The following is a 22,212-nucleotide window of genomic DNA, read 5'->3' as shown; positions in this document are numbered from 1 at the left end:
CCTGTCTCCCAGGGATGGGATTCAAATTTCTTAACAAACGGTTCTTTGTTGGTGTTGCTTGGTGGTCATGTGACTGGGTGGGTGTGGCTTGCTAACTGGGCATGGCTTGGTGGTCACATGACTGGCTGGGCGCAGCTTGTTTGTAAATATTGTAAATATTGAATTTTTTATATAAAAAAGAGCAACTTGTTCCCAAAATCAGGCAAAGCAGGGAGGCAGATTGAGTTGCTCGCAGAATCACAGATTCACTCACAGATCTACCTTTCTGCAATCTGCTGCCTGATCTGTCACATAAAATTTGCTAGCAAGGAAACTCACAAAATTAACTCACAACACACCATGTATGTAAATATTGAGGTTTTTTTATATAAAAAAGAGCAACTTTTACCCAAAATCAGGCAAAGCAGGCAGGCAGATTGAGTTGCTCACAGAATCACAGATTCACTCACAGATCTACCTTTCTGCAATCTGCTGCCTGAGTCTGCACTGAAAAATAAAAGCTTAAGTCCTAAGGAAAGTTCAGCTCTACTCTCAGGCTATTTCTCCCCACCCCCCCGAATACCACCCCTGACTGGGCCTCAAGGAAGTCTCCTGGGAGAAGGCAAAGCAATACAACAGCGATTTAGATTAGCTAGAAAGCAAGAAATCCAACCATTTCCTGCTTTCTAGCTAATCTAAATTGTGCGGCACAGCTGATAGTCAGAACAGCTGATCGTTGGGGGCGGGGAAGGAAAAATAGCAATTTACCAAAAATTAGGCGAAGGCACAATGCAGACAAGTTGGATGGCATGCATGTCAGGTAAGGAGTGATTGGGCGGGGAGGGGTGGGCGGGGAGGGGAGGGGAGGGGCCAGCCAGTGGCACAATTTCCCGGTTCTCTGAACTGTGCAGAATCATAACAATCGGTTCTATAGAACCGGTCTGTACCAGTAGAATGCCACCCCTGCTGTCACCCTAACTTTCCCTAACCCTGTCAGTTTTGCACTCTGATTTCAAGGAAGCTTAACCCTAACCCTAGTTCAATTTTCACTAGGAATGGCATTTTATTGTGACTGACAAACAAGTCTGAATGAAAATTGTCAACCTCATTTTAGTTAGAGAATCTCTATAAATATAGTCCCGATAATAGTTTTCAGCCCTGATTCCAAGGAAGCAGAACCCCAACTCTAACCCTAGTTTAATTTTAATCTGGAATGGGATTTTCCTATACATTTCATTGTGCTCCCCAAATAAGTTTGAATGTAAAGTTGTCACCTTCACTTTCATTAGAGACCCTCCGCAAATCTATACCTGATGTCACTTTTCGGCTCTGTCTTCAAGAAAGCCTAATCCTAACCCTAGTTTGATTTTTGCTTGGAATAATATTTTCTCGTGTATTTTGCGAAAATAGATCTGAATGCAAACCTGTCAACTTCACTTTTCTTATACAACCTTTGCAAATCTAACCATAATGTTGATTTTCAGGCCTGATTCCAAGAAAGCTTAACTCTAGCACTAATCCTAATCTTAGTTTAATTATCACTGGGAATAGGATTTTCCCATGCATTCCCCCACATCGTTGGGGAAAAGAGGGGGGGAAAGCTGCACCCTCAGTTCCTTAGAGACCTATTGCAAATCTAACCCTGATGTCAATTTTTGGCTCTGACTTCAAGGTCGCCTAACCCTACCCCTAACTTAATTATCTATGGGAATCATTTTCCCATGCATTTTACTGGCTCCAAAAATAAGTCTGAACCTAGAGCTTTAACTTTCATTTTCATTTTCCCATCTCTCCTCCCGTGCACCCTCCCCCCACTGAGCTGACGGGCAACACCACTGTGTACAATATGTTGTATAATGTTGTTGCATTATAACATATGCGTTCACTTGGGTGTGTGACAAAGATAAATATGTTGTCGACCAATCAGATAATGTCTTATGTGTGTGCTCTCTCTGGCAATCCATTTTGTGAAGAGATTCCTCCTCCTTGCATTTCTCCTCTCTTGCGTGCCCCCCCCCACCCGGCCCCACTGAGCTGAGGCAGCACGCTTGTGTACAATCCCCAGCTTTCTTTTGCTGGAAGCTATTCACAAGCTCCGAGCACTTTGAGGCTGAGATTGTTTCTCACCTTTTGTCTGCAGCACCTGGCAGAACAATATTGGTGCTCCTAAGAAAAGAGGATCATACATTAAATATGACATAATGGTATGATATGGAGACAAAAAGAAAAATGCAATCCTGATATGGGAAGCCCACCCCCCACCCCCCACCCCCGGAAGAATGAAATATTTTGAGGGATATTTTTTTAAAAAAGGTAAGATATTATATTTCCCTAAAGGAGAAATGGAGACACATGTTTTTAGAAGCAGGAATCAGCCCCAAACTCTTTCTTAATAACCCCCAAGCAGAAACTTTGGAGGCAGTTTTTAGAAATGCAGATTTGGTAATCCATTCAAGACAGGATATTTTGAAACAAAGGTAGATTGTTAGGATTAGAAGCAGCCCCTCACCCAAGATCCAACACAGGACAAAGCCATTAAGCCACAACAGGAATTGTACAACACTCTTTCAGAACACACGCCCCTTCATTGCATGACTCCCAGAACAATCCTAACTTCACCTAGGAGCTCAGATAAATATTAAGCCAGAGGTTGATCAAATTAGCTAAGACAAGTACGTAGGAATTACATTTCCTCTTTTGCCAATAGAGCCAGCTATGACTCCTACATAACCTCTACCTGACCCCATAAGAATCTGACAACAGCCAATAGAATACATATTCTTACACATGAACAGGAAACTCGAATACAAAGCCCAAAGAAAGTATAACCCCCCCAACTCCATTTTGTCAGCTGCACCAGAATCACAAACCCCAGTGGTTCTGTTCATCAATAAATGGACCCTCTTTCCAATCAGCCTCCAGCCTCCATTTTGTCTCCAGTGCCTTTGTCCTGGCTTGGAACTGGACCTGGATATTTCTTCCAATACTGACTTATCAAGAAATACATACCATCAAAGATATAAGATATCACACATACGTGTATGCACACACACACACACACACAGAGTGATGGGGAACAAGAGATGCACCAAATGTATGTATGTACAGGTAGGTATGTGAGTGTACACACCAAAATATTTTACCCACTACAATAAAGGAAATGGTACAGAAGTTTGTCAGACAGGGTCACAGAGACACATTTATTCATGTTCATGCTGCCCCTTCAAATCTAAATCGCTTGGAATCTTTGAATTCATAAAACTTGGCCAACCTTATTCCTTTCCCAATTTGTGGAACTAGTTCGCCTACAAATAATGCTATGGCTGGGATAAAAATACAGAGATAGAGGAAGAAGAGGAACAGAGAAGGCATGACCTTACCCCTTTCCTAAGAGGTCTGCAGGGGGCGTGCATAAGCGCACCAACATGCCTACCATCCCTGTCCTATTGTTTCTTTTATTTTTACATTTTACATTTTTTTTTTACATTTGATTTGATTTGTCAATTGCTTACAAGATACAGGTATAAGAATAAATATAGTTTTGAATACATGAGATAAATACTTACATAAAAAAAGAAAAACAATAAGGACAGGGAGGGTAGGCACGATTGGTGCACTTATGCACACCCCCTACAAGCCTCTTAGGAAGGGGGTGAGGTCAATAGTAGACAGTCTAACGTTAAAGTTTTTGGGGTTTGGGGAAGAAACCACAGAGTCAGGTAGAGTATTCCAAACATTGACCACTCTGTTGCTGAAGTTGTATTTTCTGCAGTCAAGTTTGGTTCGGTTAACCTTGAGTTTGTATCTATTGTGTGCTCTTGTATTGTTATGATTGAAGCTGAAGTATTCATTTGCTTATATGTATCCATGTATTCATAACCATGTTTTACTTATACCTATTATCTTGTAAGCATTTGACAAACCAAATAAAATAAATCAAAATATTTGGCAACGACAGAAATGAAGATGAAAAGTGGGGAAAGAATGAAAGTATTAAATTTAAACTCACTGAGACACCTTGGAATTGTTTCAAAAATTAAGATAACATTACCAAAAAGCTGCATGTACAATCCTTTTTACTAGCTATCCCTTCTTATTCTAATCCTTACTTCCTGCCAGTTCTCTGAACACAATGGTTGACAATAATTCCAAGATGAAGAACTGTAGGCTAATTGTTACAGTGTATTCCTTGGATTTAAGAATCAGCACAACCAGAATGGGTGTGTAAGGCAATGCCTAGTGCAAAACAGAAAAAGAGTCAAATTCACTACAATCATTCCACAATCCTTGGTTAGTTCTTGCCTACATATCGGGAGAGACTAAATAATTGATACATTTAATCAAGATTAGCACAAAATTAAGAATTCATGAACCAAATATTACCTGATTTCATTTTTCAAAGGAAAATAATGTCGGGAACAGCAGTGGAAAAAATAAAACATGCAAATATTAATAACTTTACTTTTTGCACTACTTGCCACATTTTCTGCTGATTCAGTATCATTTTGTAGGAACATCTTTTTGATTAAAATAGTCGTAGGCAATCCCAGTCACCTTTCCAGAATTCAATTTCTTCTTCTATTTTGTGCACAGAAATGGCTCAATGTTTTGTCTAAACAATGTTTACCAAGTTCCTTGATCAGTGGATTCTCCTTATTTTTTCCCCCACATCTGCTTTTTTTACCCTTCCCACAAAAGTTTCATTTTGAGAAGACCCATAGAGCTGGCAATCCAAGAAAGTAAGACATGTCGGAAGGAATCTTCAATGTTAGTCTGAGCATTAAAATCCATATAGCCCATTATTGAGAATCCATTGTTTTCTATTGGAGCCCATGTAGAATCTGGAAACCTGTACTACTAAACTGTAGCAATACAAGTCAGAAAACATTATTTTTGACATGTAGCAGAAAAAGACAGAGATTGCCTTCCAGTTCAAGTGAGGGCAGCTAAAGGAGTCACTGCTTCTGTCCTTGAGAAATGAACAGTATGCCATACTCACGTTGGATCTGAAATAGTCCTAAGTGTGATGATGTCCAAAACCTGACTATGTAAAGCCAACCAAGAATGAAAGTGATCGTTTGTGATCATTATTATGTGACTGAACATAATAATAACATAATAATTCCCCCAAGTTTTTTATTTTATTTTACATATACACATCAATGTGTGAACAGTGTGGCACCTGGGGATCACACATTTTGGTGCAAATAAGAATAATAACATTAATCATATTTGTTACATTCATCAAGCTTATGTAGTTGTAATGTTAATACACATATTTGTATTAAGTTATACTCTTTCATTATTTAATTATTCAATGTTCCAATATGTTATTCTAATGCCAATCACAATATTGTTTAGACATACATGATAATTCCATTATTCAATTTCTAATCTTCCCTCTAATTATTGCTTTTATCTTATTATATAAAATGTGTATACTAATAATCCCCCTCACCCTTATTTCTATTTCTATTCTATCTTTTAATCATGCCACCATTATATTTAAAAACATTTCCTTTTTACCCTCATCTCTTGTTACTTTAATACTTTAATTATTATTTGCTTTTATTTTAGTACAAAAACAATAGTAATATTAATCATATTCATTACCTTCATCAAGCTAATGTAGTTCTAATATTAATACACATATTTATGTTCAGCTATGCTATTTCATTATTTAATTATTCAATATTTAAATCTATTATTCCAATGCCAATCACAATATTATTTAAACATACATAATAACACCATTTAATTTCTAATTTTTCTATCTTATTGATGGTTTTATTTTATTATATAGAAGTGTGTAAACTAATATTTCCCCATTTTCTAATTTCTACCTCTATTCTAACTTTTAATCATGCCACCCTTATATTAAAAGTCATTTCCTTTCTAACCATCATCTCTTGTCTGCCTTAGTATTTTAATTCTTATTCGTTTTTTGACTTGCCTCCCATATTCCTCTCTTGGATCTTTGTTTCTGTCTGCATCTACATCCTGACTATTCAATCTAGATATTTATCCCGTCTCTACTCTCTTCCATTGCTTAGCTTTCAAAGTATCTACTTGTGCCCCTGTTTCCCTTTCGAAAATATCTTCCTGTGTCTCCATGTCTCTTTTTAAATCTCTTAAAGTATTTTCCCCTTGTTTTTTCCCCTCGTCAGTCATTGTTATTTTTATTGTTGCCTCCTTCTTATCTTCTTTCGTTTGCTGGTTCATCTATTTTTTCCGCCATTCTTTCTATTGCTCCTTCATTTCCTGGGCATCTTGATTTTTACTCATTGTATTATATTTTCCAGCTTTCCCTCTATGGCATGCATTATTTTCTTAATCTCCTTGTGGTTTCTTATTATAATGTCCTTTATACTTTGATACATGAATGCCATATATTCCAAAGTTCCATTCATTTCCCCCTGATGGAGCATCTTGTTTTGTTTTAATAATTCCCATTTTTATCCAATAGTCCAGGAGCCATATATTCCAACCTAAAATTGCTCTTCAAAAATACACTGATCATAATTCCTTATGTTCCATAATTAATCCTTCAGTTCTCTTTAAATAGTCCAGGAAGTTGTTCAAAATCTTTTAAATTCCCCTTTATAGATTCAATCATGTATCATAACATTCAAGGGTCACTTTAATCAGACATCTTCCTTGTTCTCACATTTAAATCTCCAGAAGTCATGGAATAGATGCATATAACTCAGTAAATATCTTCACACTTCTCCAAATAAGTATTGTTTATTCCATTATCAAAAATCTTGCCAGGCTTGTAAATATATGTTATATTTCCTTTCATCAGCAGGTCGCATTCTCAGCTTAAATTCCAGTGTTATTATAAGACCAACCAGTTTCAATCCAATTTGGTTTTAATTCAATTTATAAAAGCAGGGTTAACTTTTTAAGTAAATAGTTCCAGCATTTTAAAATGCCTTCCCGAAACAATGCCTTCTCAATTTAAAAATCAAATTATCTGTATTTTTAAAGGTTTTTTAATTTTTCCCTTGGTCTTTTCTTTCCAATGTGGAATTTTTCTCAAAATGCTCAATTGCCGCTTTAACAAATTCTCCCTTTTGGGGTTAAGTTTTGAGTAAAAAGGAATCCTCTCACCTAGTTCCAGTCACTGTTCACCTACTCCACTCCAGCTTTTTCTTAGCTGTTCCTCAACTGTCCCAGCTTCGTGGCAGCCATCTTTAGGCTGCCTCTACTCCTCATCGTGGCTGAGAGGGAAAAGAAAGCCCCGGGTCAAGCAGGTGAGTTGTGACTCTCCAGTCCACACAGGGCGCCCCTCTTTGCTTCGCTGCCCTACAAGGGCAGCTTTAGCTCCTTTCGGAGTTCACCAACGGGGAGAACTCGGCACAGGGAGCACGGAGATCTGCTCTGTGTTCGCTCTCACCACGACATCAGCCAGAAGTCCTCCCAAATATTTCAATATCCCATTTTGGAGAAACTTCAATTGCTTTCTTCCACTCCCAATCATAGAAAATTAGAAACTTTTGCTTTTACTGAAAGGTATGAAAAAAGTTATCCTTTTGAAAAATCATACTGCTTGAAATCAGGGAGCTTGGAGGATTATAAATACTAATGATTATAAGAAAAAATTGCAGCTATTGAGGGGGAGAGTTTCTCGTGGATATTTGAATGGGAGAACAGTGTTTTTGGAAATACAGCAATGGAGTGAGGATCCTTTTATCTAAGTCAAATGTTTTTACTTGGCTAAAGTGGGATCCTGAGGAAAGAATAAGAAGAAATAAAGGCTTTACATATGTGATTCTTTGAAATGAAAAAGAAACAAAACAAATATAGATAGATAGATAGATAGATAGATAGATAGATAGATAGATAGATAGATAGATAGATAGATAGATAGATAGATAGGTGGGTGGGTGGATGGATATGCATACACACACACACACATAAACATATACATGCGTGCCCACCAAGGTTCTACAATAGAAAAAGACAATGGAAACAACATTCCAAAAACAAGCTGGACAAGCAGAGGAAAATGCACAGTAGATGAGAATAACAATAGCATGGGATATAGAAGATACTTTGCATATTTCAAACTCAGAAAGAGTTTTTTTTTAAACAAACTTTATTGATTATACAACTAAAATGTCAAACAAACACATACACAACACACAGGAAAAAAAGGAAAAGAAAAAGAAAAAGATTAAAAACTAGCAATTCTATTATCGACAGTCTATGGTTCCTTATTTGTTATCAATATTGGTGACATATTTACAAATACATCTTATTGCGAATATATAATTATTACATCTTTTACATTTTACAGTATTTACTAATATATTTTCTATTTTTGTTCTATCCAGTCATACCAGCATTCCCAGCTTCTATAATATTCTGATGTTTCTTTTTCCTTAAGTGCTAAGGTTAATTTATCCATCTCTGCACAGGCTGTTATTTTCCGAATGACCATTTCCTCTGTTGGAATGTTGGCTTGTTTCCAACACTGTGCAAAGGTTATTCTGGCTGCAGTAAGAATGTGCAGTATTATATATTTGGCTTTTTTAGAAAATTGTCTATTAAATATCCCCAATAAGAAGAATTCTGGTTTTAATTCAATTTGCTCTGCCGTTATTTCCTCTAACCATTTTTTTATTCTATGCCAGTATCTTTGGGCTTCAGTGCAGGACCACCACATGTGAAAGAATGTTCCGTGTTTCTTTTTATATTTCCAGCAATTCGGATTCATGTTAGGAGACATCTTCGCTATTCTCGAGGGCGAGAGGTGCCATCTATAAAACATTTTATAGGCATTTTCTTTATATGTTGCTGATTTTGTAATTTTATTATTCCTGGCAGACCTTTTCCCATTCTAATAATGTAATGCTACATCCTATGTTTCTACTCCAAGCTATCATGTTACTTTTGACTGCTTTCTCTTCTAATTTTATCTCTAATAAATAATTATAAAATTTAGTTATTTTCTGGACCTAATAGGATTTTATCTAATTGTTGTGGCTTAGCATAAATTCCAAATTTTTTCTTATCCTGACTGTATCTATTTTGAATTAGCAAGTAAGCCCACCGGTTACTTGTAGCCCTTGTTCTTGGAGATCTTGCCATGATTTTAAAGTTCCTTGCGCATCAAGAAGGTCTTTGTATTTTATCATTTTGTTAAGATCTAAATTATTTGGATATATCATCGCCTCCATCGTTGAGATCCAGATTGGGATTTTTAGATATTTTTTTTAAATTCCAATTAGCCAATAAGGAGTCTCTAATTATATGTCTGTGGAAATAATTCTGTTTGATTTTTCCAGTGTCCCATAAAAATGTATGCCACCCTCTCTGTAAGTCGTGGCCTTCTAGGAATAGGATTCTTTTATTCGACAAGTTTACCCACTCTTTCAGCCAAAGTAAGGAAGCTGCACTATAGTATATTTCCCAATTTGGGAATGCCATACCTCCCCTGCTCTTCAGAAAGAGTTTTTAAGGTCCTTGTAGATTAAATGGGTCCTGAGTATTCAAGGGAAGAAAAGGGGACTTTGCAGAATAAGAGAGTGGATGTTGAATCACTAAAGGGCACAACGTGGCTGTAAGGAAACTAAGAGAAGAGTACTAGTAGTTGGTAGTTCATTACTATGAGGAACTGAAACAATTGTATATTGACCAACCCATTGGATTGTGAAGTATGCTACTGCAATGAGCAAAGACATGACAAAACTTTGAAGAGTTATGAAGATTATTCAACTCCTATTTTAGTTCTCTCCAAAGAAAAATCAAATGCTTCACTTAGAAATTATAAAAGGCATAATGAATGGGGAGGATCAAAGACTGAGATTAATCATAACATGAGCAGGAAATTTTTCTTTTCCTTGCATGATTTTATCAGGAATATATCAATTGCATCATGTGTTACTAAAGAAACTGTCAAGCCCAAAACCAAGACTGAGACATGGTGATTTTTCCAAGCTGCGTTCTTTATTGGTTTCACACCTATAGACAAAACCTTGCCAGACTGAAGATTCTACTATCTGCATCTAGAATATACTTTGTTTAGTATTAGGGAGGGGCTGTCTTTACCCTCTTTCTTTCACAAATAACATCTGGAGTGAGTTGCGCCTTACTTTTCTGAAATGCCCCCCTTTTTTTCCAGGTAATCCACCTCCTTGCTACATTCCATCACACTAATTGATGATCTGGCAAATTGATGAAGTGCTAAATAAGTGGAGAAGAACAAATGTTGTCCCTATCTTTAAAGAGAGGAAAAAGGAAGAGTCAGCAAACTACAGATCATTCTGTCTGACAGTGATTCTAGTAAAGATTTAAGAGCAGATAATAAAAACACAAAATTGTAAAATGTCTTGAAAATAATAATTACCAGAAACCAAATCATGAGAAATAATGGATCCACTTTGTTGTTCTTTGGTCAGATTCCACCTTACATACTATGTCCATTTCTTAAGAAGGCTTGGAACAGGTTCAGAGAAGGGCAATAAAGATGCTAGTGGGACTAGAAAAATCCTTTGAAGAGAAATTGAAAGAGCTGGGTAAGTTTAGCCCTGAGATAAGTTGGATAAAAGGGGATATAATAGAACTCCAAATACCTGAAAGGATATTATAAAGTAGGTTGAGATCTTTTCTTCTTGTTCCAAGAGTGCAGGACACCAAATAATGATTTTAAGTTACTGGAAGGCTATGTACTACTAAAAAAAATCTTAACAATAAAAGCATTTCAACAGTGGAACCAATTACTCCAAAAGGTTAGGATTGGATGTGTTTGAATGGAAGGTAGACAGTCATGTCCAGGATTCTTTAATTTGAACTCATGCAGAGAAAAAGGTTGGATGATGGACTAAACTGCCCCTTCCAACTCTTTGATTCCATCATCCAAGTTCACATACATGTCAAGGTATAAGGAGTTGGTAGGCAGATAATAAAATGTGTTTTGCAATATAACCATATGATTTACATACTTGTATCTGATATCAGATATAAATATGAAATGGCAAGTTTTGATTCTAATATAACACCATACATTTTGTCATTATTTCATAATCTCAGTAGCAGATTCATGAGTAAACCCATTAGCTTCAGTGTCTGTGAAGTGTCTTCTGAAGATTCTTCCCCTATTCTCTTAAATCATAAGCCTGTAGACTACATAATAAGCTTTGATAGCCAAGACCCTGAAAATAGACCATGTCTGTCTTCCAAACTGTAGATTTTGGCTGTGTCCTGTCTATACTGTTGGCAAAGTTTTGTCATAACTCAATTTTAATGAAATTTACAATGGCTGTTTTATTGCATATTAACAACCAGATGTCACTTTCTTGGCTGGTGATTCCATGTGTATTGCAGCTAAGAAACTGTAGTTTGTTCTCACATAGAATCTTAGCACATCTGCCCTCCCCTCAAGTCCTGGAATGTCAAGAAATCTAGGGATAAATGAGCTCCACTTTCTGAACCATTTCAGGATGCAACCCAATACTTGCAGACTTTCCCAAACAAGAGGAGGAGGAAACATTAAGACATTACACCATTTATTAAAATTCCTTACTCCCAAGAATGTTCTACAGGTAATACTTGACATATGACCACAATTGAGCCCAAAATTTATGTTGCTAAGTGAGACATATGTTAAGTGAGTTTTGCCCCATTTTATTACCTTTATTGCCATAGTTGTTAAATGAACCATTGCAGTTATTAAGTTAGTTACGTGGTTGTTAAGTGAATCTGGCTTTCCCATTGAATCTGCTTGTCAGAAGGTCACAATGACCCTGGGACATTGCTACTGTCATAAATATGAACCAATTGCAAAGAACCCACATTTGATCATGTGACCATGGGGATGCTGCAAAGGTCATAAGTGTGAAAAACGGTCATAAGTCACTTTTTCAATGCCATTGTAATTTTGAATGGTCATTAAATGAACTGTTGTAAGTGAAGAACTACCTGTATTGCCAACTGTTTCAGAACTTGATCATCTGCTCTGGAAACTACTTCATTGTCAGATATCCTCTATTCAGTGCTATATCAGTTTTTGAAGCTAACACAAATTTTGACATTAACATTTCCAAAGTACCCATCTTTTCCAAAGAGATAGAGTTTAGTATTCAAACCTCTCCTATTTAAAAAAAACGCAAGTATCAAAAAACTTTGCATAAGTCATGGAGCCATATGACATCTTGGGCCAGCTCAAGAAATTTTGTTTTTCTTGCCATTCCACATGCAAGCTTACCAGACTGGTAAGTAATTTTACTCCTCCTCCCCATTTAAAAAAAAAAAAAGATATTTGAAAGCACAAGCCAGGAAAAAAAACCAGAAAAGAAATAAGAAAAACATGAACAAGAAATGTACAAGCTATAACTAATTGAGCAAAAATTTCAAAGTAATATTATTGCTGCCTGTAAAATAATAAAATAATACAACCACCATTAAAATCCAAGATACAAAATCAAGACAAAAAAAAAGCTACAAAACAGACAGAAGATATTAGAAACACCAATCAAGCAGAACACAGCAAACTCCAAGACCAATAAACACAGACCAAGACTGCCAACCAATCAGGATGAAGAAAAAAACATTCTGGCACAGCAGTAGGCTAACACCAAATTTAAAACAGAAACGGCTGTGAAAGTCTGACTTACAGACGAACACTATACAGAAGCCTGATGATGGCAGATGAGATTCTGCCAAAACGTTGCTACAACTTTAAAAGCACAATTATAATGACGTGGGAAAATACCCAAACAAAGCTGAATACCATATATATATATATATATATATATATATATATATGTGTGTGTATATTCTTATATACATATAATTAAAAGTTTAAAAAGCAATAAGAATACAAACTAAATTGGAACACAAAAACAACAACAAAACAACAACAAAAGAAAGGCTATCCTATACATTTATCCTCTTCATACATACATATATATAAAACAACATTTAAAAAAATTAAAAATGCAATAAGAAAAGATAATAAAAAGGCAGATATAAACAAAGGTATAAAGATATAAAGAAGTAGTTTCTGATATTCTTCCCAGAAGTTATAAATATATTATCTTTCAATCACTCTCTTTAAAGTTACATTTTGACTCTCTTTTTATAATCTACCCTGTCTAAACATCAAAATCATAAATCACAAATTCATTGTTTCATTTTTACACAAAAAGTCCATGACAGTCATCAATGAATCTAGATGCAGTCTTTTCTTTAATGGAGACAGTGAGCATCCTTGTCTTGTTTTCTTTATGAAGCACATTAAAATATTTTATTAATTCTTCACTAACAATCATTTATGCTTTCTGTGAACTATAAATGAATTGTACCCTTTAATAAAATTATTTCCTAGACTCATAAATTCTAGGAATCCAAACAAAAACACCCAATTCAAATTGTCTAAGGCCTTCTCTGCATCCAGTGGCATCAGTGCAGCTTGTTTTTCATTCTCTTGATCAAAATACTCCAGAATAAGCAAAACATTTCTAATATTACCTTTTAATTGTCTTTTAGGTAAAAGCTTACATTGATAGTCATCATAAAGTCAAAGCCAAAATTATTCTAAATAATTTATAGTCATTATTCAATAATGATATTTGATGATAATTTCTTGTTAAAGTTATGTCTAGAATCTCTTTAGCTATTAAAACTATATTCGTTTCTTTTCAGCGATCAGGAATCTTTCCATTCTATAAAATAATATTCCCTGTTTGTTGTAATATTTGTAAAAGTTCATTCTCAAAACATTTATAATAAGAAGCTGACAGCCAAATGCCTTTCCTGCTTTATTCTTTTTAATAGCGTCACATATTTCCCTTATTGTTATAGGTCCATTGAAAATTTGCCTCTGATTTTCTGTAATCTTTGGTACATTCTGTTTATGTAAATATTTATCCATTTTTCTAGGAAAATTTATTGACCTTTATAGAAAGCAGAATAATATTAATAAAACATTTTTTACATTTTTGCATTATCTGTTATTTCAATATTTTCTTCTTTTAATTTTAATATTACTTTCTTTTCTTTTTCTTTTCACAATTTACATGGTAACCATTTCCCCAATTTATTGGCAAATTCAAGACTTTTTGTGCATAATTCATCTTTATTTCCATCTCTCTCACTATTAATGTAGGTAATTGCCTATATATAAACTTAATTTGATAAGTAATAATTGTCATCCCTAGGGAAGTTTGAAATGCTTCCATTTTTTTAATCTCATCTAAAATCATTTGTATTTTCTCTTGCCTTTTCTTTTCAAGTTCACTATTATATTGTATAAAGTATCCTATTACAAAACCTTTCCTAGCATTCAAAATAATTCTTACTTTTATTAAGATTATTCTTAAAAAATATTTTAACTTCTTTTTGCAATCCTTCACTACCATTTCCTTTTATAGCAATATTCAATCTCCACCTAAAAGAGCCATTTTTTTTCCTTTTAAAAGTTAAACTCACTGGACTGTGATCTAAAAAAGTCTTTGGTAATGTTCCCATTTTAAAACAGTAAAAGAAAAACAAATCATATCTACCTTGAAAAAGATCTATATCTTTCAAAAAAATAAATGTATTCTTTTGAGAATATATGTTTATATCTCCATGCACCAATGTTCCAAATTATCATTAAATTAAAAAAGAGTTTTGATAATTGGTAATTTAACTTGTGTATTTTTAATATTTTTCTCAGAAGTTCTATCTTTTTCTGGAGCAATCACTCCGTTCCATCTCCCAGGAGACACCAATTTTCAAACATAAAATCCAATATTTTTTACTTAATGCTTTTTTACTTTTTACTTAATTTGGGGCATAAATTCCCAGTATCAAAGCCTTATTGCTCAGTAAATTAATTTCTACAATAAGATCTTTGCTACAATCATCAATCAATGTAAGTTTTGCATACAGTTGGGGATTTATATACAATACTACTCCATTGTTTTTTTAATTTCAGCTGAAATAAAGTCTTCGCCCATTTTTTTACTCAAATATTTTATACCATGTTTCTCCACCAATACAGCCTCCACCAATAGGAAGGCCCAGCATGATTTCTAGGCATGAGGTGAAATTAAGCCCCGCCCCCAAAATTTAGGCCTATTTAAACCATGCATTTCCCCGCCATTTCTCACATTGTTCGTTAGAACTACACGAGGTGAAGAGAAATGGGGGGGAAGGGCGGAGAGGTGGGGAGAAAACTTGCCTTTAGGAGTGCCCTGCAGGTAGCCTAGGCTAGAATACCCTGATAGCCGATAGAAGCTCCCCTAAGGCAGAGTCCCCAGCCGCTTCGGGATGTGGCGTGTCTGCCCTTTAGGCAGTCTCTTTCTGGCGATGGAAGCTCCCCAAGGGCAGTCACCAGCCACTTTGATTGGCTGGTAGAAGTGGCTGGTAACTGCACTTGGGGAGCTTCCATCGCCCGAAAGAGACTGCCTAAAGGTGAGGGGACATGGGCAGACATGCCATGCCCCGAAGCGGCTGGGGACTCTGCCTTCGGGGAGCTTTTTTCAGCCGATAGAAGCAGCCTCACGGTGAGGGGAGTGTGTATGTGCGCTCACCCCGAGGCCGCTTCTACCGGACGATCGAAGTGGTTGGTGACTGCACTTGGGGAGCTTCCATCACCCGAAAGAGACTGCCTAAAGGTGAGGGGACACGGGCAGCCATGCCACGCCCTGAAGTGGCTGGGGACTCTGCCTTCAGGGAGCTTTTGTCGGCCGATAAAAGCAGCCTCGCGGCGAGGTACGTGCATATGGGCAAGGTACATGCATATGGGGGAGGAAATTAAGTCACCCCCGAAAAGACGGCCTAGCCGTTTTTTCAGGGGTCAAAAAAAAAAAAAGGCCCGGCCTTATTTTTTGAGAAACATGGTACCTTTTTTCTAATATGCATTTCTTATAAACAAATCACATTTTGTTTTAACTTTTCCATATTTTCTTCTTTTGGGGGGAGCATTTATTTCATAATTTTCCACATTAAACATTTGTAACCCACAGCTGGGCCACCATTTTAAAAAAGTCAATGCACATAGTGCCCTATATGGAATCATCATCAGTAACTTATATCTGTTGTGGCATTTGGTTAGTAATAACTGTCATTGTCACTCCATTAAAAAATATCTTGGTTTAAAATTAAAAATCACCCCTTCCAAGTATCCCATCTAAATGTAATATTTTTCTACTTATGCTTGCCAGAGAAAAAATACTGTTCTCTTTCATAGCATTCTAACTGGAATTTCCTTAAGTACAATTATATTTTTATTATCAATCTAGTATCAAAGTGCTATGGAAAATTTGATCACTAGTCTTCCTGACAAAGCGCATGATAGCAGTAGCACTTACTGCTTTATATATTGCTATATAGTACTTTACAGACCTCTCTAAGCAATTTACAGAGTCAACATATTGTCCCCAATAATCTGCCTCTTCATTTTATTGACCTTGGAAGGATAGAAGGCTGACCCAACCTTTAGCCGATCAGTATCGATTTCCAGGCTGTGGGAACATTTCTTAATTTTGCAAATTATTAATCACAAAAACCTTAACAATTCTAAGGACTAGATGCGATTTTTCAAGGGTACCCATCATTTGGCATTATATTGTCAATCATTTAAAATTATTCACCTCTGTGATTTTCTTGGTAAAATACAATACTTGTGCAGAATGAAATAAACTCTCTGCTGTTGTCTAAAGTGATCTATACTCATGCTGCCCAAATGGTGTCTATTTGATATAACAGAGAAACTACAATGACCTTCATAACTTGAGTAACCCTTGTTAGGATATGTGCAGAGTAACCCTTGTATATAAAGGATATGCACACAGAAAACAGTTTATGAGAACAGTTATGAAGAAATATACAGCCACACAGAGTTGAACAAGTTGTATTAATGTTTACTTGAATAAATAGCACAGTCCAATAAACAGTCCATGTCATACACATTTTTAACAGTCCAGAAATATCCAGTTATAAAGTCTTCTTACATCTAGTCATAAAGTCTTCTTAATGGTTCCATGTCTTTTCCAGCAGACAAATATCAAACCATAATACAACAAATAACCTTCGATATCAACAGAATATCAAAATAAACAGGGTTAGTCAGTATCGGTGTGTAGTCAGTCAGTATCAGTATCAAGAGTGATCATCAGTGAAAAAGAGAAAGAGAATTAAACCATGATCTATAACTCCCTCTTATGGCAACTTGTAGCATAATTAACTAACCAGAACACAGCATAATACATTACAGTATTTTTCCTTAAAGCTACAAACATATATATTTGTAGTTTATATATTGTCAACCCAACTACGTTATTTACATATACATAACAACCTTATTGGGAGAAAATATTTTCCATGTACCCTCAGCATTCTTCCTTATCTTTCTCAAAAACGTCCTCCCTTCTCTGATCAGATGCATAGTGGTGGTAGTGGTGGGGAAAACAAAAGAATAAAGGTAATGTGATTGACTATTGACCATGTTAGCGCTGGATAACCAACTCCTCAGGCTGGATGGCACTCAACATTCTACAGAGAAAAAATTGAAGTACTAATGATGCAAAGACAGGATTACAATGGGAATATAAAACACATGAATGTGGAAAAGCTCAACAAATAAAGGATTAAATGAATTGACTACATATTGACTTATTAAGCATCAGCCCAAAAAATGAACAGGAATTGGGCGCTTTCAGTCAGATTGTGCTGTTATTACTCAAGTCTCAAAGAAAGAATGGAATTGTTTCCATATTCATGAATGATATAGCAAAACATTACTTGCTACATTGCAATCAATGACCAAATAATATCAATTGGGCTTTGAGGACAACCTTTTAAGATGAGCACTGAATGAGGCACATGTAAAAATTAAGCTAGGATTTATTTTCTGAGTAGGTTGTATTTTCAGACAAACACAGTACATACATACATACATACATACATACATACATACATACATACATACTTACATAGTACATACATACATACATACATACATACATACATACATCACTTTCAAGAAAATCAGCAGGAATTGTTTTGAATTCCTGAACATTCATAGGGAACCAGCAAAACTGTGCAATGAAATCAAAGAAACTGATAAGAATGAATCTTCAAATAGACTGCCAAAGACAAAGAAACAAGAAAGCAAACTACAAACTGCCAAGAAGATAAGAGAAGCCAAAGCCAAGAAGCTTAATAAAGAATTTCAGAGAGTTGTTGTAAGAGTCAAGAAGTACTGTTACAATGATATCTGTAAAGATATTGAAGATGGAAGCAGACACACAAAAAAGGAAAATCTTCCAACAGATTTAACTAAGAAGGAAGTTTCAACCTCAAATTGATATACTAAAGCAAGTCAATAGGCAGATAGTAACTGATTCAAAGAACAAACAAGGATGGGAAGAATATTCCGAAATTCTGTAAGATAGGTGTATCAATGTCCAAAATAGCTTAAAAATATTCCCTTTTTACAAGAACCCCTAGTATTAGAAATCGGTATTAAATAAACACTTTGCTCTTTATCAAATTAGAAGGCTATGGGAATTTATGGAATAACATGGAAATATGGCAAAGATATAAGAAAAATCAGTAAAGGTTTTATCCAAGCTGTGGCAATAAATCTGGAGAATACCACAGTGGCCAACAGTTTGTAAGAGGCCAATCTATATATGAATGCAAAATAAATGAGACTTAACAAAGTATGCAAAGTATTGTACAGTAACCTTAATTTCACATGCTAACAATAAATGCTTAACATCATCCAACACAGATTAAAGTCTTACATGGAAAAGGAGATTTCAGATATTCAAGATGGTTTTAGAAAAGGCCACAGAGCAAGAGACCTTATGGCTGAGGAATGCTGGGTAATTGAAAAAGTCAAAGAATAACCAAAAAAAAAAAAAAAGGTCAAAATGTGCTTCATTGATTGTAGAAACGCTTTTGATTGTGCTGTTCATGTCGAATTATAGAATGTTTTTAGCAAAATGAGAATCCCAGAACGTCTCATTGTCTTGATACAAAATCTATATATCCACTGGACAAAAAGCCATAGTCTCAAAGGACCATTGCAAACAGTCTAATTCTATGCCAGCAAAAGAGTAAGACAAGGATCTTTATTTATTCAAGTGATATGTTGAATAATATATATATATATATATATATATATATATATATATATATATATATATATATATATATATGTTTTCTTAAGTTTTTGGTACTTACATGTATGGTGTTCGGCTTGGTTGGGTATTTTCCCACGTCATTGTAGTTGTTCTTTTAAAGTTGTACAACGTTTCAGCAGAATCTCATCTGCCATCATCAGGCTTCTGTATTGTGTCCGTCTGTATGTATGTATGTATGTATGTATATATATATATATATATATATATATATATATATATATATATATATATATATATATATATATATATATATATATATATAACTGGAAGAAGATGAAGTTGATTTTAAAATTGAAGGAAAATAGACCCATAACTTGCTCTATGTTAACGATGCTATTCTGACTGCCAAAAATACAAATGATCCATATGTTCTAATATTGAAAGTCAAGAAGCACAATAACAAATGGGAGTAAGATTAAATATAAATAAGAACAAGAGAATGACCACAAGCCAGCAACTAGCTTTTAATGACACTGAAGATATTAAAATGGTGAACAGCTTCTGCCTTTTAAAATGGACCAGTAAAAAAACCCACACAATTAAGCATTTTGCAGGATGACAATAAGGGCTTTGGAAAAGATATTTAGATTGTTAATATATAATCATGTTGGGAATTGTTTTCCCTCCATTCACCAATACTGCATCATGAACATCACTAACTCTGCATCACAGAATTGCCATCTTTTATTTCTGGAACTCAGACTTACAATATTTTTAGTTGCCTTCCAAGACCTCTTACTGTCATCATGCCAGAGACTCGCCCTATACACATACACACACACATAAAATTAACTCAGACATACATGGTTAATAATTCAGGAGAATATGGTAAAATATTCAAGGCAGTTGAGTGGGCTCCAACCCAGAGAACCTGGGGGGCTTATTCATGGCAGATACCTATAGCAGTATGAAAAACTATATTCAGCTCTTTGATTGGCTATCTACTTAATGAATAGCTCGCAAGATATGTCTACAAAGCCATCTGGGGTTGTCTACCCCCCCCCCCCAGGATTATTACATAGAATATATTATCAAACTTGTCAGGCTTTTTATAAGAAGGTGGTATGGATCTGGACATGTTCAAACATGAAAGCCTTGGAGACTGGGTTCCTTTTTCATTTCATTTTCTTCAGAGGAAACCTAAGTCAGGACAGCAAAGTTTTCATAGCCAGAGTTGACATTCCAGTCTAGAGTAATGCAGTTACACGTAGTCATGGAGGGCTGACCAGAAAAACCATGCTGACCAGAGTCAAAGGCTACATTTACACCATTTTTGACAGGTGTCAAAATCTCTTTGTAAGATTACAGCTACAGCACAAATACGCATATATATATATATGCAAATGTTTATGACCCATTAACTGAACGGTTTACAACAAGACTAGCAAGAAATGAGCAAAGCACAAGGCAACCATCATCAGTGAGACAGGTTATTGGACTAAGAGAGGGAAGAATCAAGCTAGTAGTCAGACAAACTATTAAAAGAGATGTTGTAGTAGTATGTACTGATACTAAAGGTGCTGGACTAACATTAGGGAGACTCATGTTCAAGTGGACTGTCAGCCAGGGAAAGTCATTGATCATTCGCAATGGGGAAAATGGAAGGAAGGAATGCCATGTATACTCTTTTAAGTTCCAGGAGAAAGGGCAGGGTATAAATCTGATGAATAAATAAATCATAAGTGGTAGAAAGAGCATTAGCACAAGGCTAGATCAGCCTTCTCAGCAGGTGTGCTGATTGGGACTTGTGGGAATGCATAAAAGAGAGAGTTAATGAAATCCTACACAAGCCAAATCAGGCCTCCTTGTAACTTTCTAAACAAAATAGTTGCAGAATGGAATTCACATGCAACTAAAGTGACCTTCCCTGTAATATTTGCAAGAGCACCAGGAAGGAAATGGGGCTAGGTCATCTCTACATCCAAAGGATCCAAAGTAACTTTACCTTGCTTAGTGAGGCTGATGCTTGAGGTTCCCCTGTAGAGAAATAAGTATGATGCTCACATGTAAAATGGCCATTATTCTGCATGCTCAAAGCTGGAATCAGCATTCCACAGCACATATATCTAAAGCACAAATGCATACACTGTATTAATATGTGATTTGCAGCTTAATAACTGTAAAGTGTAATACCAGAGCTTACTGCATATCTTGACATTTAGGATGCTTATTCACACTGACTCATGTTATGCTGTTCTTTCCTTTTATACAATAAATTCTCTGACAGTAGTTCAGAAGGAAATGCACTTTGGAACTCTGGAAAAGCATCAAGCACTTAACTTGTTTTTCAAGCACTTGAGAATCATCAAAAATTATGATTTGGGTAAGAAATATTGACAAGCTAGAGTAGATTAAATGCTATCAGCAGCATCATAGGGCCAAGTTAAGGTTACAGGTTTGCCTCAAGTACATGTGCATGGAATCTGATGCATTCCATTTTTAAGCAAAGAATTGAAATCTCAAGAATGAAGAGCAATTGTTTTCAAATCTTTATGTTACTCATTTAATAAATGATATTGGAATGGATGCACCCATGGGGTGGAGGTCTCAAATCTCTCTTAGAAATCCTTTAGATCTTCTCTTCTAGCCACTCCTCCTGCTTGGGTTATTATTAGGAGGGGCTCAGACCTTCCTTCCCCCATCCCTTTTTGTGATATAGATCAGGGGTCACCAACCTTTTGGACCTCAGGGACCACCAACTCATAATTTTAAATCCTGCAGATCAGAGACCCTGGGAAAATCCCAAAAAAAGTCTGCAGGAAAATTCCCCACCCCATTTTCCTACTGATCAATCATTCTTTATTTGGGATCACATTATACCGTTTCCAGCTCTGTTCTCAGGGGAGGGGGAGAGACTTTTGGCTTCATACAAGGAAAGCAGCAGAAGCAGCAAAAGTCTTTCTTTCTCTCCTCCAAACACCGCTAGAAATGAGTCTTTGTGAGACTTGTCATGCTGGCACAGCCTCTTGGAGCAGGATGCCTTGCAGGGTCCCAAAGACTCATTTCTGGCAGAGTTTGGGGAAGAGAAAGAAAGACTTTTGCTGCTTTCCTTCCATGCAGCCAAAAGCAGAAGAAGAAAGAAGCAGAA

General features: G+C 35.8%; 1 pseudogene; it reads right to left on the bottom strand.

Moving 5' to 3' along the window:
- Positions 1 to 2,065: 2,065 nt before the first annotated feature.
- Positions 2,066 to 22,212, bottom strand: part of LOC113418229 (NADH dehydrogenase [ubiquinone] iron-sulfur protein 3, mitochondrial pseudogene) — a 49,413-nt pseudogene continuing 29,266 nt past the window's right edge.

Source organism: Notechis scutatus, chromosome 2, assembly GCF_049901735.1.
Source record: "Notechis scutatus isolate UNSWTSFEM ecotype Mainland chromosome 2, rNotScu1.2, whole genome shotgun sequence".
Taxonomy (NCBI): Eukaryota; Metazoa; Chordata; class Lepidosauria; order Squamata; family Elapidae; genus Notechis; species Notechis scutatus.
This window is presented reverse-complemented; position numbering and strand designations above follow the sequence as displayed.